General features: G+C 46.2%; 1 long non-coding RNA gene across 3 annotated transcripts in view; it reads right to left on the bottom strand.

Moving 5' to 3' along the window:
• LOC138241854 (uncharacterized) overlaps positions 1–18,750 on the bottom strand; it is a 78,506-nt gene that overhangs the window by 31,972 nt on the left and 27,784 nt on the right. Inside the window, exon 1 of one of the 3 annotated variants that reach the window (XR_011191119.1) lies at positions 833–987. The exons of the other annotated variants lie outside the window; for them this stretch is intronic. This is a non-coding gene — a long non-coding RNA (uncharacterized lncRNA). Of the gene's footprint in view, positions 1–832; positions 988–18,750 lie in introns of those variants that run through there. 3 annotated transcript variants of the gene reach the window in all.

The raw sequence follows: 18,750 nt of genomic DNA on the forward strand, positions 1-18,750 counted from the left end.
TGCCCACTGTGGAGGTATTTGCGTGGAAAAAAACTCATATTAAAGTCTCGACACGCCTGTTCAGAATCACCCCCGTTCCCGCTCTCCGGCTCTCGAAGAGGAAATCCTTATCTCAGCCTCAGCGAGGGAATGAATATTAGAATATCCCCAAATGGACGCCGCTTAGTTCCATAGTTTATTTCAGACGTAATCATCTCTCCTTTTAAAGACACGCTGGCCCATTCCGAAAATAGAAAACATCGTAACACATGCAGCGTAGCCCTCGCTTTAAACGTAATTTTCTTCAATTAAAAAAAAAAAGATCTCCAGAAAAGTAATTGATAAGAGGACGGTCTATATCATTCTCAATGTGAAAACGTCCCGTTTCAGGTCAAGCGTATGGACGTGTTTCCCCCAATTAATCATGCATCACTAATGTCAGTGACTAACACTTTGATTATAATTAAATTATTCATCTATCATCTATTTTTACGCTTCTGTACAAGCAGCTTTTTAATACCTAAACAGCGTTAGAAGAACTGAAAACAACACCTGTATTATCAAACATGATCCTTGAGATAACACGTTCGCGTTACACTCCAAAGCACAAAACGGATCCGACTTAAACGCAGCAGGCAAAGCTTGAGGCAGTTCCTTCTGACATGTATACTAAGTGGTTCGAGAGTAACTGGAGAACTGCACTCCGTCTCGAGGTGGGTCCGAATTTAAAAACGCATTGTGTTGTGAAACTGTGTTAAAGACCGATATATCTTTATCTAACGCAAAAAAAATGGGCACTATAGGTATTTATATCGCCTCAGTTTTCTCACTGTGTGTGAAAAGACAGGCTTACCCTCCCTCCCGCAGAAAATCCCCTTCAGAGCAAGAATACCGAGAAGGCACACTCTCACGCCTAGAGCTCCTACGCGCAACAAGTGTGACTCATTCCTGACCAGCTAGGCTTTTCTTCAAAGGGAGCTATTATGGACCCCGGTAATACGAGGGAAAGATCGGATCACCAGTGAGCGACGAGCCCTGCGTTACTCAAGCGCACTGCGCCAGTCCTCGCTGCCTCTCACAAAGCACCTCCACCTGTTCTCGCGCAGTTTCCATGACAACTGCACTCGGCTGAGGAGACGGAGCTTTATTTCGTCTGGTCGCCTTCATTACAAATGAGTCAGCAGCGATTTGCAATCGTCTACAGCCGCAAAGGGCACACTGCTCCTTTGTGCCAAGAGATTGTCTGCAGCATTTGCAGGTGTGCGACATTTCGTTTATTGTCATACTTTACAGAGAGGTATTTTTGCGTCATTCCCGAGATCTGAAGTGATTGCCGGTGTTTTCGGGTGACACGATCGTGATTCACACGATCACACGAAGCGACGGAAGGGTGCGGTCCAGAAGAAACGTGCTTAATCTCAAATGCAAACCCTGTCGCGGGGGGACTGTGATAAGAGCGACTCTTCCAGATTGCAGTGTCAGTGTCAGGCAGACCCTTCAGCGAGGAAAAAGGAGATAGTTTACACTAATTTCCACACAAATCCAATTCTGCTCATCTATATCATGGGCGATTGGGCATATCCTTAAGACGCGTTGCAGGAAACCTGCAGCATCACATTTCCTTGCAATTGGCATCCCGTGGGATGGTTAACATTTCCCACTGCACGCACCCCGTCTTTACCGCGTCATCTCAGCAAGAGACTGAAAATACAGGGGAAACGCGCTCGCTGGATGAAGAGTCATCCCCCTCAAATTCCTTTAGAATGAGGTCGGGTCCCGATTTTAACTTAGACGCTTAGGCACACGGTTGTTCTCTTCTTTTCCATGAAGGAACGGACACCCCCGCCAGCACCGTCTTACTCCCATTTTAAGGGGTCTGCTGTGTTTCTGTGGGGTCTTTCTTCGTCCCAGCCCCCTCGCAGTGCGGAATGACAGCGCCGAGGAGGGCGCAGGGCCTGCCCAGGAAGTATTATTCCCAGTTTCCCACAGTGATCCAATTAGCCAACGGGAGGATGGACCGAGAACGGGTTTTGGCGACAAGCTGACCACTGCGTCACATTTCACCTTTACAAAGATCTCCCTTATTTACAGTACCTGCATGTAATTAAGCTTATCGTCTGATTAGCATACTAGCATAGCTAATAGCAATGACAGTGCCCTTTTCTATTAAAAAAGTTGTCATTTATATCAAACACGTGAGTCATTTATAGCTCACAGTACGATATTTTTCAGTAATTAACTAGTACAGATTCTCCACACTGAAGCCGTACCGGCAGAAAGGTCTCAGAGAGGGCAATGGGAAAATAGAGATTACAAACTGAGGTTTGGCCGGTACTGAACGCTTTTGATGTCTTGGTTGGAGAATCTCCGCCAGCCCTTTCTCGGCCTCTGACAATGGCGCGCAGATGATGCATTTGTGTTATTTATGTATGCAGACAAAAATCAGTGTAAATAACCGATAATTTTCAAAAGGGGCAAACTCCAAAGCATCCATTTTTCGCAGCTTTACGCAAACGGCCTCTTCTCGGGTGGCGAGGAAACCCGAGATCAGATCGTAGCGCTGAACGCTGGCGTCCTGCGTGGTCTGTCACCCGGGCGTCACGACACACGGGACCGCGCGGCACGGCGAGCAGAGGAACCCGGGGTCTCGCGTCGCTGCAGCCTAGCGTGCAAGCGCGAGATGGGGCGAGGTGGGAGAAAAAAAAAAGTGAGAAACCGGTGCTGACACCAAAGGCAGGAAAACGGCGCTGTACCCCTAGGCTGAGCTGTGCGTGCACTGCCCAGTCACGTTTCAGGCTGCGCTAAGATGAAAAGGGAGGTGATGACTGCAGACAGACTTTAATTACCGCGGTAGGTCTGCTCAACATCTCATCTGATTTGGTTTTACCACAGTGTGTGCGTCTTACTTTTAACTATACCTCCCCCGCGTACCATGCACGCTGTATTTAGTTATTGCATAGGACATGACAGAAGCCTATTCACAGCACATGGTAGAGTATATTGCAGGTAAGGTAAGCAACATGACATTGGTCACAAGTTCCTCCCCATTCTGGTCCTCTGCATCAGGAGTCCAGTCAGCCTTCTTTAACTCTTTAGATTATTAACCGCTATTACTCGCAATAAAATGACAGGACACACAGTGCAGTGCATGACACCACGTACAAAGAGGTAATCGAGAACAAGAAGTGCAAAACATTAATTAGCGCCATGGTGTGCCTATGCAAAAATACAATTTGAATGATGGCTAGTAGTCACTGCCAAGCTTCTCTCTGCCAGACAAGGAGGACCCTCCCACTTAGGTCTGGGACAGGATAAAACACAAAGCACTCTGTACAAAAAAGAGCTGCACCCACATAGGAGGAATTCAGAGAGAAAACGCAGGTCCTCGCTGCCTGTTTCTGAGACTGACCTCTTCTTGACTGGTTATGGCATGTAGCCAAGGCCGTATTTTGGTGTTCGTAGGCCCTGGGCAGTTTCACTCCGAAATATACAAAAAGAGGGGTTAATGCCAGTTGAATCACGTCGATTACATGATGCACTTTAAACTATTCCAACGCTAAACCTCGTGAGGGATGGAGCGAGTCAAGTGACCATCACTTCTATACTTCTAGTGTCTAGAACAGCCACTAGATTTGGAGCACCTAGAATCGATCGCAAGCACATTGTTTCAGCTGGTTTTTCATTAGTCGCTCATGTTTCCCTCCATCATAGGCCCTAGGCACCGTGCCTACAGTGCCTCATGGGAAATCCGGCACGTATCTACAGTTACTAGACACAGGCCTACACCCTGCTGCGACATGGCATCTTCAGACCTGAGCTCCGTGGAGATGCCCCCCCTACAAACAGCACAAACACTGGAGCCCACCCCATTTGTTTGCCTGGCAGGGCTGGCAGTGCCACCCACTGCGGAAGAGGAGGACTGCATATACAGCTGCCACTTCTGACCTGACCCAGCGACAACTGGTCCGCAGAACTGGACTCATTCTCACAGCCAGTGAGCGAGCCGACTGTGGATCCGCCTCCGATGGAGTTTGAAGACGGAAGCTTTGTATATTTGTAGGTATTTTTCCTAAAGCATTGGTAATTCGTTTTCATGTTAGCTGCTTATTCAAGTTACTGCTGTGAACTGATGTCAATCACTGTTAAGTGAGATCTTTCATCTGTTTCCAGATGCTATGGCACTTTAAAATACTTAACATTGCACAGTGTTGGCAAGAGATGTAATGCCCCACTGTTAAACAGAGGCATGGTCCATTTTTAGTATTTGCTCTAGTTACTAATAAATTGTTTGGTTCTGAAAAAACACGTTTGTGCTGCCTTGCAGTGTTGACGGTAGTAGTATTTGTGTTGCTTTCGGTCCAGAGTTGCAGCATTTTTTTTTCAGAATGTGTCGTCACTCAGTCCCCCCCCACAATGGCGACAAGAGTCACGTGACACCCCGGGAGAAGAAGGCGCTATATCTCTGGAACGGAAGGAGCTCAGACGCCACGCTGTTGGTGCTGATTCACAGAGCTCAGTCTGGATCAGGGCAGTAAACTACACCGTGCAGAGTAATTCAGAAGCCTCACTGCTGTGCTTCACGTACAGACTACTAGTGCTGGCAAAGCTCACCTGCAGTGACCAAGGGGTACCAGCCTGGAAGCGAGTGCAAGAAGGCCGTTCCCTGCAGCTCTAGTACAGCTCCCTATGTTTGAAGCTCAGCAGGTTAGGTTATAGAACCTCTCTGCACTTGGAAGGAGGCACAAACCAGACACTCTTTGCCTAGGGGTTCTACTTCCATGGTTCAATCTCTGTCACGAACCGCATGCAAGCATGCAAGCGCTCCAGCATTCCCACGAGCTCTGTTCACTCTAAATGCCCACGCACCAATTAACACTATTTAAACCCTCACTCTCCCCTTCTACCTCGCTCACTATTCAGGTCTCCTCCCTGAGCTCTGAAACCAGTTGCTAGTCTCGTCTATCGTCTATATTACCTTTTGGCTACCGACTCGGCTCTATCCATTTGACCGCGACTTTGCCTCTCGTCTGTGGTACCATACCGTTTTGGAATTCGATCTACCTCCCGACCTGACTCCACTGGAGTTAGCCACACACAGGGTCCTACCTCCTGCTCCCTCCTGCCTTGTGACACGCTCCACTAGAAAAATACGTTTTGGAGATATTCTGCTAATTTTACCGTCCCCGTGATGAAAAGCCGGTTAGAGATGTAACGTTCAAGATAGACGCTGAAATATCTGCTACTGCTCATTTTCTCCCACATCTCCACCCCCTGTATCAAAAAGATGAAAGGCACAGGATTTTTCTTTTGAAAAAAAGAAATATATCGCAGAATTAGTCTTTTTGCAGAGTGGGAGAGGTGCCTTGCTTGTCTGAGCAGGCTCAGCGATCGGCGCCCCATGAAGCCGAGATTTGCAAAAGAGAGAGTGGGAGAGAGTCTGGGAGCAGACGTCCACTGCAGTAATCATGTCAGGAATAGCTCTGCTGCTACAGGAAGGATCCCCTGTGGGGTTGATCGACTTCATGGGGCGCCGATCACTGAGCCTGCTCAGACAAGCAAGGCACTTCTTCCACTCTGCAAAACGACTAATTCTGTGATGTATTTCTTTTTTTCAAAAGAAAAATCCTGTGCCTTTCATCAGGGAGGAGACCTGAACAGTGAACGAGGTAGAAGGGGAGAGTGAGGGTTTAAATAGTGTTAATCATGTCAGGAATAGCTCTGCTGCTACAGGAAGGATCCCCTGTGGGGTTGATCCGCAGTCCTGGCCTGTCAGCACCCAGTGCTCTCACTATCGGTGAATTCTGACTGTAAGGTGTGTAGCGGTATACTGAGCAGATAAGCAATTAGAAAAAGACAATACAGTGCAAAGCGGTGAATGCTTACTTAACCAGTCATCAGGATTGATCGAATTAGAACGTTGGACAGTCAGTGGATCAGTGAGGACAAAAGCATTTGCTTAACCTAGATTGTAGATCTGCCTTCCAAGTAGGGACAGCCTGATCCATATCTGCATGAAACTGAAATCTGAAATCTTCTCAGTGCTGAAAAACGCCTTTGCAAAAATGCCAAACAAATCTGATACAATAACAATATATGTTGCGTAATCTGCGTGCTGGCGATTTGTAATATTTGCTCACGCACTCACAAAAAATAGGAAATGCCACCAAATAACACGTGAGGTCTCCACTAGGATGAGGATGTGTTCAGTGAGATTGTGGTGTATGTGCAGCCCAAGGCGATCCCATTCACTGTTAATTCCAGCACTTCCACCAGTTTTCACCAGGACTGTGATCTGCAGGACTAGTTCTGACCAGCCATTTTCTAACCACTTTGTCCAGTGCAGAGTCTGGGGCTGGAATCCATCCCAGCAACAGGAAGTTGCAATCAGGATAGGCCCTGGATGCATCGTAAGGTGCACACAGACAAACCAGCCAGTTATCCCAGATTCCAGTTAACCTACCAGCTTGTCTTTGGTGTGTGGGGGGAAACCAGACCAGCTGGAGGACACTCCCATGAACATACAAACTCCACACAGGTCCAGAATTGAACCCAGGGCCCCAGCATTGTGCCTCCATGCAACTCGGCAAGGGTGCAAGATGAAAAGTCTGCTTCCTGCTCCCGAAGCCCGACCACACATTGTCTGTGACTAAGAGAGAGTTTATTTGACTGGGGGGGGAGGGGGGGCAATGTTTTTATAAGCGAGACTGCTTTAATCGGTAAATCAATTTTTAATGTGCTAAGCATTGTTTCACACCTCCAGGTGACTACCAAAAAAGGTACTGCTTCATACTGGTAGAAAAAGAAGCAGGCAGACTTGAGGAGCCAGCCGATGTGCTGTGTTTCTGGGTAACCATGCATGGTGTTCTGTTTCACTCTGTGGGACATCGTTTATACACAGAATGACCCATCCTATTGACATCTCACACATTAATCTGCCTGCCCAGGTAAACTGTGTGACACTCTGGAGAACCGCAGAGCACTTTAAAACAAGAGAAATGAAGGTTTTTACAAAGACAGTTGTTTAAGATCAGTGTTTATTGCCGCTCAACAGCAACCACTTGTCCCAGCAGTGGCTCCTTTTCCTTCTGAAGCATCTGATTAAAATCCCTTAGACTAAACATTCCCAAGCAGGCCCCAATCTATCTTGCAATCCAGCATGTTTCTGGCACGGGAAGCCCATTGCATTCAGAGCCGTGCTTGTGTCACAGAGTGGCTCACAGTGGCTCTTCCCAGGGACGGAGACAACCCCTTCCCCCTTTCCTCCTGCAGTCCAAAAGCATACAGGTTAGCTAATTGGCTTCTGTGCAAACTGGCCCTGGTGTGAGTGTGTTTGTGTCTGTGTTTGCCTTGCCTTGCACCCGATGCTTGCTGGGACAGGCTCCTGCTTACCCGCAACCATGAATTGGAAGAAATGGTTAGAAACAGGGCTCAGTAAGAAGTAACAGAGCATCTGAAATGTGAACGAAACCCTCTGTGACCTCAAAAGGGCAGTCAAAAGGGTAGGTAAGCAAAGCGGGCTGGCTCAGCCCTGCGTTTCTAAATGGTTCTCAATAAAAACATCGGATGCATACCACAGAAGCATTCTGTTCCAGTGCCTCTAGTAATATTTTGGTTTAAAATAAGCAAGCCTAATTATTACCAAGATTTCCCTGAAGAGCTGTGGCGAAGGAACAGCAGAAAATATGGAAAATGGATTAACATGTAATTGTACTTCCGAAAAAAAAAACAATGCTTGAACTACAACAATGTGACTTTGTTTAGTTCTACTGTAGCCTCAGCAAATCTTAAAATTCTGCACACACTACAGGCCCCTTACAAACGATTACTCTAGTATATCATGGCAGAAGTGGAGAAGAGTGCAAGAAAGGTCAGTAACTTGGAAGTAACGGAATGAAGATTTCTGACACATCTTCCCATGTTGTGGGGAAAAACAGTGCGCAGATCTAACAGAGTTAACAGCCAGGCTGCCCCAACTGCAAGATGACCCCTGTGCACGCATCAGATGTTTGTGATCCAAACCAAGAAAGCTCTTCCAGATACAGAAGAGGCATCCCTGTCATCTATCCATCCTCTTTCCTTAGCTGCACCGAGGGAACGGGAAAAAGATCCAGGCGAGAACGCTGTGCTATAGATAAACTGGGAATGGGAAAGCGGAAACTCTCATCACCTGGTGCTAAACACATGGAGGCTCGGCCTACAGCCAGAGGAAATTCTTCAATGCTTTCAACCAGGACATCACAGTTCTGATCCTCATGGCAAGCTGGATCACGGTTTATTCAGTGCCCGTAGGTTTGTCCCAAGGGGACTTCACTTCCCATCGGAAAACTATGACATGAACTCCCAATATATCTGGACCAGCACAAAATGTTTCATTCATCAGCTCAAAAGAGAACCACAATGTTAGAGACGGACGTGCACATACAAGGATAAGAGCAGCTTTTTCAGGAGTTTTTTTTGCTAGAAAGACATAGCAGTCTGCAGCTTTTTCTCAGAGCTCACTGGATTTAGTACAAATGAACAGCCTTGAGTCCAGCAAGACATCTGAACAGCTCAGTCCTTGCGCTCTTGACACCTTAGTCCTCACACTAAACCCAGAACATGAAACCTGGTTTTGCTTCAGGAACCAATATGTTATACTAGGAGGAAAAACATCCCGCTCTGCCTCCTTCATTTGAAGTCAGTTTTTTAGGCTAACAAGAGTCAAGTATTTGGTGTTAAATTCTGGTGCTGAGTAAATTTCCCAAATTCCTGGAATCAGTGGAGGTGAACAGGAGAGTCGGATTATTAGACCAGGCAGTAGTATTTGTGAATGGGTAGTCTGTCACCCCACCACCACCAAATAGGGAGTTAAAGAACCATGTAAGGAATTTTAGCAGTAACTCAGCTCCCGTAAAGGAAATCTGGTGAAGACAATCATCCCTGGAGCTCTTCCGAATGCTTCCTGAAACTCGCTGCCTGTTCTTCCCAGGTCTCGCCAACGATGAACATTGATCTGTATCCCTTTTCATCCCCTATAGGGCTTTCTCAGATCCCATGTCTGCACTGTGCTGCACAGGCATGCAAGCAAGCCCAGAACGAAACCTGTACACGAGATTTTAACCCTCTGTGGAATAAAACATAGGCAGCAGTCTCCTCGCCTCCACAAACAACCTTTGCAAGCAAGAACAGAAGATCGTGAGAAAAGATTTCAAGTAAGAAGAGACCATTCGGCTCGTCACACTTGTTCAGCTCGTAGAAGCCAGGCGGCTCCCTGAAAGAAAACAGTGTCTGGTCTGCTGACATGACTAAGGCTGCTTGTTCCACACTCCCACAACCATTTTTGTAAAAAAAAAACACAACACCTCCTGTTCTCACTTTTAAAACGTACTTGCCCATAGTTCCCACTTGTGTTCTGTGATTTGAGATTTCACTGTCGTTTCGGAAGAAGTCGCTTAGGCCAACGATGTCGGTGCCTGATGTTGAGGATTTTGCTTACTGGATTCAGGTGCCCTCACAGTCTTCTCCGTTCAGGGTTAAAAAGGTTCACTTCCTTTACCTTGTCACGGCAGAACATTCCTTTAAGCCTACGAATGTGCCCTGGCTCTTCTTTATTGAACCGATTCCAGATCAGCAATGTCTTGCTTGCAATGTGGTGTTGAAACTTTATAATTTCGACATCACCATGAGCTTATCTGCAGATACACAGGAGAGCAACTCACTAGGTCACCTGGCCTTAGAGTGTTCCACATGTGTGTTACCTTTGATGCATGAAGAGCCCTTATAGAGGACACAGCTGCTTCCCACACAACCCATAAAAATAGCTCTTATCAGGGGATATCTGTGGAGGACCAAGGTGGATCCTGGACCCAGTACATATTTCTGCAACTGTCAAGAGTTGTGGAGCCAAGATACAGTAGCTCCATGGGCAAAACCACTTTTTTTGAATGCTCAAATGATTTCAGGAGATTTCAGGTTCAAATCTCACCCTTGGCTTTTTAAAATGTATCTGGTACTCCCAGCTGCCAAATCTATACAACAATATATACTGTGGGATCCACGATGGCACAGTGGTGAACATTACTGCCTCGCAGCGGTGGGGTCCTGGAGTGATGTCTGTGTGGAGTCTTTATGTCCTACTTGTGTACATGTGGGTTTCCTCCAGGTGCTCCAGTTTCTTCCCACAGTCCAAAAACATACTGGTGGGTTAATGGGTTTCTGGGAGAATTGCCCCTGCTGTGAGCGTGTTTCTATCTGTCTGTGCACTGTGATGGACGGACAGCCTTACCAGGGCATACCCTGCCTCGCGCCCACCGCTTGCCAGGATAGACTCCCTCTCAATCTTGAATTGGATAAAGCGGATAGAAAGTGGATGGATGGATAGCAAGAATTGTCCAGTTCACAGATTAGAGCTACGCCAAAGAATGAAAAAAGGACTACACAAAAAAAATGCACGATGATTAAAGCTCCATTTCCATGTGTTGTCTGGTATTAAACATCTAGTGTCATGGACATCACAACACATCTTTGTGGTATGAAGGCTTCTATGGGTAAAATTGAACCACGATCACAGGATGGACGGATTTTCGGCTGTAGATTGCACCGCAAGCATCATGATTATTGTGGGTTGTTTGGGCAACTTTGGGGGGAGGGAAAACTCACCCAGGACCTGTTTGATCACACGCCGACCCCACCTTCTACAGACAACAGTCAACCAATGAAGCTTGCGGCGCAGGATACCCCAAAGGAAAGCAAACATCACCCGAGCGCCACTCCTTCCCGAAAGGAGAAGATGGCGAATGTGAGCACAGAACACGCATTTTCTCCTTTAGAAATACGCGCTGCCTTCAAGCCATAGTTATAATTTAGGGTTGGATCCTGTTTTAGCTGCTTTCAAAATAACAAAAAAAAAAAGAAAGCGTGGATCCGGCCGAGTGTGTGTTTTTGTGGCAAGGGTGGGCAGTTATCCATCTTTTGATCCCTCTCTTTCCACAAACCGAATCCCTCCCTAGGGGGGTCGTCAAAATGGCACGTATTTCTTTCATAAACAAAAGGCCCCGACTGCAATAAGAGCTACACGACTACCAGAAAAAAAGAGGAATTCGGAAGAGATTTACATTATCTTCCCGAGGAAAGTTTGAAAATAGATTTCGTTTGTTTTATTCTTTATTGCACAATAAAATCTTACTGTGGCTGTTCTGCTAACTGCAACTTTAAGTGGGTGTTCTGTTTAATAAAACTGCTGCGTTCACATAAAAAAAATGCTTTTGGAGCGCACGTTTGGGTTTTAATGCGATCTGAATAGTATGTCAAACACCCAAGCCAGCTTGGCGTCAGTTTTAGTATTTTTTTACAGATCTTAACAACCGATTGAAAGTAACAGCACTTCTGAAATGCTGATAATAACAGGGCTCAAGTCCGTGACCCCCATTTGTTTTGGATATAGATATTCTGAGCAGACCATTAAACCCACTGACATTTTGGAACAGGGCTTTGGGGGTGAATGAAAACCGGCCATCAGCGTTGAGTTTGTTGAGATCTTTTCAGTTAGTCACGCCAAAGATGTGACTGCAGCCGCCGTTGTACATGTAATCAAAACGTCTTCGGCTCCAATTTAAAAACCAACCCCATAACAAAGGGGGAAAAAACTGCTCCGGGATTTCATCTGTTTGTACTTTCACTTCTCTTTATCAGTTCATGGTTTCATGTGCCCGTTTTAAACTTTGACCTCAGACGGGCGATCGGCAAATAGTCGGCCTGGAGCTCATTAGGCTCAAGCTGGAAACCCCCTCTTGTTTGCGCGAGGGCAAAGGATGGGATTTGCGAAGGAGAGGGGGTGAGTCATCGATGGGAGGGGGAGGCCACGCCGATGGAGGGGTAAACTGTTCGTGCACATCTCCCCCCGCCCCCAACGAAATCTGGATCTGGAACTCATTACTGAACGGAGGCTGCCAATACCGGGGAGGACTGCGCTCTCTGAAGTCTGACTTTTCTCACTGCAGCTCCGGGAGAGAAAACAAAAACTGCCTGGAAATCGACCAAAGCAAAGAATAACATTCTTCCTTCTAAAACTGTTTTTTTTTTTGAGGGAAAAGGTTGGGGGAGAGGGGGCCAGTTTTGTGTCCAGCGTGAGTGGAGAAGGAAACACTTCCAACTCCTTCAACACTGTTTTTTTGTTTTCTGCAAAACTTACATATATATGCCTGTACAGTGGCATTTAACTTTTAACAGGCAAAACGTTCAAATAAAATAATAATCGTAACGCACTGAGCTAGTGAAAGTGTAACGGCTCCAGTGGCCTGTGATGTCATTGTTCGCGTGTGATATCCATAGAAAAAAAAATGCCGACGCCACTTCCTTTCGACTTGCTATTTGAACGCCTCTTCTTACATAATTGTAGGTGTCACTTGACCTCAAACCACTCTGTGGACACAAGAGAACAAATTAGTCTACAGCCGTTTTATTTTAATAGGAACAACACTTGTGTGCACGAGACGGCCTCCCAGTCTCAACCCGTTTTCAGAGCCACAGCGCAGCGAAGCTGCTTTAACTTGGGCCGAAATAGCACACGAACCTCATCTGCGCTCTGTGTACCGGGACAAATTTCATATTCCTCTCCCGAAGAGCCAACATTGAAGAGCAGCAATAAGGTCATTTAACTGAATTCACCGATTTAACTAAATGAACTCATTTCATCCTTAGGCCCTGATATATCACAAGTTCCGAGCCTTCGCAAACTACCGACTCCTCCTGCTGGGGAAGAGGTTCAGGGTAGGACCCGAGCTCGTGTCAGCTGCCCACCTGGCGAGCTTGCTGAATGCTGCGCTCAAACTCTTGACTGACGAGCGCCAGCTCGCTCAGACTACAGTGCATCGGTCCCGGGAAATGCGGACTTAGCTGAGAATTGTTTTGTTTTTTTGTTGTTTGCGTTTCCCAGAAAACGATTGTGGGTGGGGGGGGGGGAGAAACGGAATGAATGGCGTTGCTTATCGAACAATGCCAGCGGTCCAGAGCTGCTGGGTCTTTACAATGTCATGCAAAGAAAGGACGATTTAAAAAAACACATCAACAAAAACACTACTAGAACAAAACAATGGTGAGAAGTGGCTTAGCTGCCCCCCTTCCCCGATCCCCAGCTGTTAGACAAAACCACAGACAAACCAGGAGTCCTACACAAAAAAGCAAACGTATGAAATGATTAAACGCGCCTTTGCGTGTACAAACAGAGCCTTTCAGCAGGCCCATTAGATCAGCACACCTTTTTCTGTCCAGGGGATTCTCTTCCAAGCAATCCTTACTCGCAAGATACACAAGTACAAGCAGACAATATGGGTTTGATCCAAGTCAACAGGTCCTCCGTTAACTTTCGCCAGGAGTGAGATTCTTTTAAAATGAACTAGATTAGGGGTGAAAAGTGTTCCTTTGTCTCTGAAGATCCCCTTTAGACCATCTTTGAGGACCCCCCCCCCCCCCAATCTGCAAATCACTGGATCAGCATGGGATGATAAGGGTTTCAAGGTGTAATGGTTAGTATTCTTGGCTCTGGAAGGTTGCAGGTTTAAATCCAGGGTGGGACACAGCTGCTGTGCCCCTTAACACAACACTGCGCTCAGACTGCTCCGGTAAAGGTCCCGCTGCATAAATGGGTCGTGGTTCGGGAGAATTTGTTTCCAACTGACTTCGGCAACTATAACAAAAATATGGCGCTAGCAGATTATTTTCGGGGCTTTTATCACTATTGGACCAAAACCCAAAAATGCCTGCTGAGGAAAGGACAGAGGAGGGGGAGTGAACTTTGGGGAGGGGAGATACTGGATACTGGAATCCACAGACCTGCGGCTGATTGGACATCTGTCTGATAAGAGCCACAGAAAGGAAGCTGAATGATTATCAGAGCCAGAGGCAGTGACAGTTAGCCTGCAGTTAAACTGTAAACCACTGTGTATTTTAATTACTTAATGCCCTCATCTAAAGTGACATGCATTTGTACCCTTTTACACAACAGGGCGTTTAACCCAGGTATGCAGTGTGAAGGACCATGTGTAAATACACTACTTCAGTGTGTCCCCTGGGATTTAACCACCCTGATACCAGCGGCAAGCCCAGGCCATTACTCCATTTTTATTGCCCTCACAAGTTACACAACTTACGTTTGAGATTTGCTCTACAGTTGTTTTTAATAATTGCTCACTTTAATATTTGCATAGCATTTTACATCTCAAAGCACTTCAAATGCATGACAGGACTTGCTGCATCAACCAATGAAAGGCTGCAATCAGCCCCACAGCACAGCAGATCAGGTGCAGAACTGAGCAATTCCTTCACCAGTTGAGTTCAGGGCAAAATGTTACTTTTCTAGCTGGATTGAACAAGCCTCAAGTGAAATTTAGCCAGCACACCATGGTTAGTAGGCCAGCTCTCATGAACAGTGCTGCAGGGATCTTTAATGAGCGAGTCGTCAGAACCTCAGTGTCTGCTATCCCCCAAACTGGGCCTAAGCCCTGGAAATTCTGCTCAAGAATTAGAAGCACCACCTACTGGTCCACTTACAGCAGCATTCCTTAGATGTCTCTCATCCCAACACTGAGCAGGCCCAGCCTTGCTCAGATGTGATCAGATGAGATCAGGCTGCAAAGCTGGTTATTCTGTTGTTATTTGAAAGAATGCATGCTGTTGCCCCTCCTATGGGAGAAGGTTTCATAGGTATCGATTAAATCGCCACTGTCTAAAGGCGTGGAACAAGTTAAAATTGTCATAAAATACTGTTACATGTTGGAACAAGAGCAAACGCCTTTTGTCTAGCTGTCTTTTGGTTCTGCGATGCAGATGTTTGATTTTTCACTTAGCTTTCTGGGGTACAGTACTGTTCTTGTTCAAGCCTTTTTCCAATGGATCCTTATTAATTAATGTGATCATCAAAACCTGCTCAGTTAAGCAATCGAGAATCAATTTGGGGACTTCCCAGCAGTGCAGCTAACAAAGGCATTCACTGTGTCTACTCCATGTCTACTGGTTTTTATTCCAGCTTGACCCTAAATCACCAGTGCTAGTAACAAATGTACTTGCTGGTTCAAATTTTTTCTTCTAAACTCAGTTCTTGGTTTCAAAAATTGAACCCGAGTTAAAGTGCATTATTTCCAACAGCTTCAGAATGCAGCCTTTCCTCAACATGCCAATAACTGGCTTCCCTGCGATTAAACAGCTCCTAACCTCAGCTGAGGATGAACAGCCACAGGTGGGAATGACACTGCATCAGACAGTTGGAACAGGAAAATTTATCTTGTGACTGACGGCAGCTGCTCATTCCACACAGCATTCTGGGAAATGTGTTTTAGGCAAGGATCTTCACCTTGTCCGAATCTACTGCTCTGCCACAGTATTGACTTAAAAGACCTTAGGTAATTAAGTAATTAATGCAGCTGAAGGAGCAGCCTGGACTGGAAAAGAGGAGGTCGTATACCGTCTTTACGCATCAGTCACATGATCATATATGGACAAGTGCCACTTCCACCATCTTTTTTTGAGGTCAGGATTTAGGACTTTAGGCTTGGAGTTTGCCAGTCTGTGATCATGCCGCTTGTGCCCGTGAGGTGGCACAGATGTTGGCTCTGAGTGGCCCTAAAGGGAACGAGTTTTAAAAAAAAACCTCCTGCTTTGCATCCCGTTTTCATACACACGTCCGTTTGCATATTACACGACAGCTGTGCAACTGTCACCTTAAAAAAAACAAAGCTTTTGGCACACGGAAATTTCCTGGCACAATGAAATGACATTGAAAAGCATAGTGCAGCATTGTATTGAGATGTGCGACCAGCTTAGGTGCGCAAGAGTTTAGGTACAAATGGCACATCCTGGCTTCAGATTACACTGGAAAGCACAACAGTATAATAGGATATCAGCTAAAATGCTACGCTGTGTTACACCTGACAGGCGAATCCTGCTCTGGGGGCTGGAGGTTTAGTACACTCCCAGTGGCCCTTTTACACTCGAGTGGAAAAGTTCACAACTCTGGGGCCCAGAGGGCAAGGAGGAGACGAGTTAATCTTTACGGCAAAATGATTTTAAACAAAAGAAGACTGGAGAACTGCCCCCCTCCCCCTCTCCTGCCCATTCTCCTTGTTAGAGCAATCTTGTCTGTCAACAGTGTTAACCTCTAAGATGCCGAACATTTCACACCTGAGCCCGCAAGCCTTAAACACAAGGCTCGGTCAGGGTGGGCGCTACAGTACACTTGTTTCCTTCTGTTATTTTCAATTATCATCATTATAATTAGTTGTCAAGGAAAGAAAAAATGGTGTGGTGTTCAGTGCTGCTGCCGCACAGATGTCGGTTTATGGGATTGAGTTTGGCCTGTGGATCCTTCTGTGAGGTGTTTGCATGTTCTCCCTGGGTGCTTCAGTTTCTTCCCATTGTCCAAAGTCATACAGCATACATTACAACTATGTTAACTGACATCTCTAAATTGCACCCTGTGTGTGTGTGTGTGAGTGCCCTGCAATGAACTGGTATCCTGTCCACAGGGTATCCCAGGGTATGCTGGACTGGCACTGACCGGACTGGACAGAGGGACACAGTACCTGCTGGTGTCCCTAAAGGACTGTGGAGCAAGAGAAACACTCTCATCCAGCACAACACAGAATGGGAGCAAGGGAGCTGGAGGAGTGGATCCTGGTGAACCTCAGAGGCAGAATGAAGTGCAACACAGCCAGATGGGGTTTCTCTACGGCAAAGGAGCACTGGAAAGGACAGTGAGCTCTGTACAGTTTCAGAGCCAGGACAGCTTTTAAAGCCATGCAAGAGATCCCACCCGGGAGGCTTGGAGGGACTGTTGTGCAAATCCAGCCTTAATCCTGATGGATCGATTGATAATGGAAGGTCACTTTTTTAAGACCTTTTTAAATTGTTAGAGATGTTATGTTAGAGTTCTGCTCTTTGTAAGAACTGTTTACATTGTAGAAATGAAGTTTTTTTTTTCTCTTTAAAAAAAAAACCTGCCCTTTGCCCACAGTCTGCTGGGTCTGGTTCCAGTTCACCACAACTCTCGTGTTAGAATAAGGGGGTCATTGAAAACGAATGGATTTCTTGGATTTTAAATATCCTTTTTAATTAGAGCAAAGACCAACAGGCTGTGGCAACGCGCAGAGAGAAAGTTATTAGTAATTTCACAAGGTGCCGAGTTTTTTTTCAGCAAGTTTGAAGCGCAGTTTGAAGTGAGTAGTGAGGAGCCCGCCTGACTCACAACAGCAGGCTCTTAAAGAGATCCCCACGATCTGGAACAGGGAAACATTCCTCTGCGCTGAAGCCGCAGCAGAGAACCGCTAAATGGAAATTGCAAATAAAACTTCCTTTTCAGTCATGGGTGCTTCCTCAACAGCTACAGACACGTTTCCAAGAAATATTCAATGCAATGAGTTACCATATCTATGGTGGCACTTGCAGTAGCAGATGTGTTTAAAACCCTAACTGGAATCAGCATGGATATCCCAGAGGGCTACGTCAGGACTATTGAAGGAACCTAGGGTATGAGGACAAAGGTAAAAACCAAGAAGGAGTGTCTTTACAAGGGCGGTTGTGGAGGTGTGGGACAAACTGCCCTGTTGGGATGCAGAAACAGATTTCCTTGAATACTTCAAAAAACAGCTGAATGAGATTTCGTTATAATGTAACTGGAATTAGGTCTTAGCAACCGAATAAGTAATATGGGTTCGTAACCTTTTTTTTATATTGAATTGAGGCCCCCTGTACATCATATGCTTATCGATCTCTTGGATTAAGGAGTGTTAAACAAATTCAAGCAGTTTTTTTAATTATTAATATGTACAATACAGGTCTGCATGGTGGCATAGTGGTTAGCTGCCTTTGTAGAGCTGGGGCCCTGGGTTCAATTCTGGACCTGGAGTGCTGTCTGTGTGGAGTTTGCATGTTCTCCCTGTATTTGCATGGGTTTCCTCTGGTACTCCAGTAACCTCCCACAGTCCAAAGACATACTGGTAGGTTCAATGGTTTCTGGGAAATAAGGCCCAGGTGTAAGTGTGTGCATGTCTGCCCTGCGATGGACTGGTGTCCCGTCTAGGGAGTGCCCTGCTTCATGCCCGTTGCTTGCTGGGATAGACTCCAGCTCCCCTGTGACTCTGAATCAAGTTCAAATTTTGATATTTGTATTTGTTGGCAAAGTACACACATGCATGATGTCTCCCTCTCCACCTGCTCCTCTCCCCCCCCCAACTCTAGTTGCCAGCTCTCCGATTCCTGCCATTGACTGAAGGAGGAGGGCTGGCTTGAAATTCCTCTCGCACAAGCGCCTGCATATTGCCATGTTTCTAACTCATCTCAAACAGGGTTTCAGGATCTGACACAGTCAGCTACGCACAGCTGTCTTAGAAAAGCACCTTTCAGATCTTAGTGCCGATTGGAAGAGGAGATACCTTCATTCTTATTGGAACTGCTGAGATTTTCCCCGTTTGGTAAGAGGAGCACAACATACTTCGCCCGTGCCTGAGTTTAATTACGAGACGAAGCAACTGTGTGGGCTAAATATACGTATTTTGGCAGCTGACTCCAAGTAGTCTACAGCCATAGCAGGCACAAACTTATCCTAAAAACAGCCATTACATTATCGAGCAGATATGTCTGGCAAAAATGTTTGTTCAGCTGAATGCTTTCAGAGCTTTCATGACCAAGCCCACACTTCCAGAGAGGATGTATCTCAGAGGCCAGACAGCTCAGACAGAAAAGCCAGAGAGCCAACGACTTCTTTTGATCATCAGCCTCCTGGGACACCAACGATGCTACAGC

The sequence above is a fragment of the Lepisosteus oculatus genome, chromosome 11 (assembly GCF_040954835.1).
Source record: "Lepisosteus oculatus isolate fLepOcu1 chromosome 11, fLepOcu1.hap2, whole genome shotgun sequence".
Taxonomy (NCBI): Eukaryota; Metazoa; Chordata; class Actinopteri; order Semionotiformes; family Lepisosteidae; genus Lepisosteus; species Lepisosteus oculatus.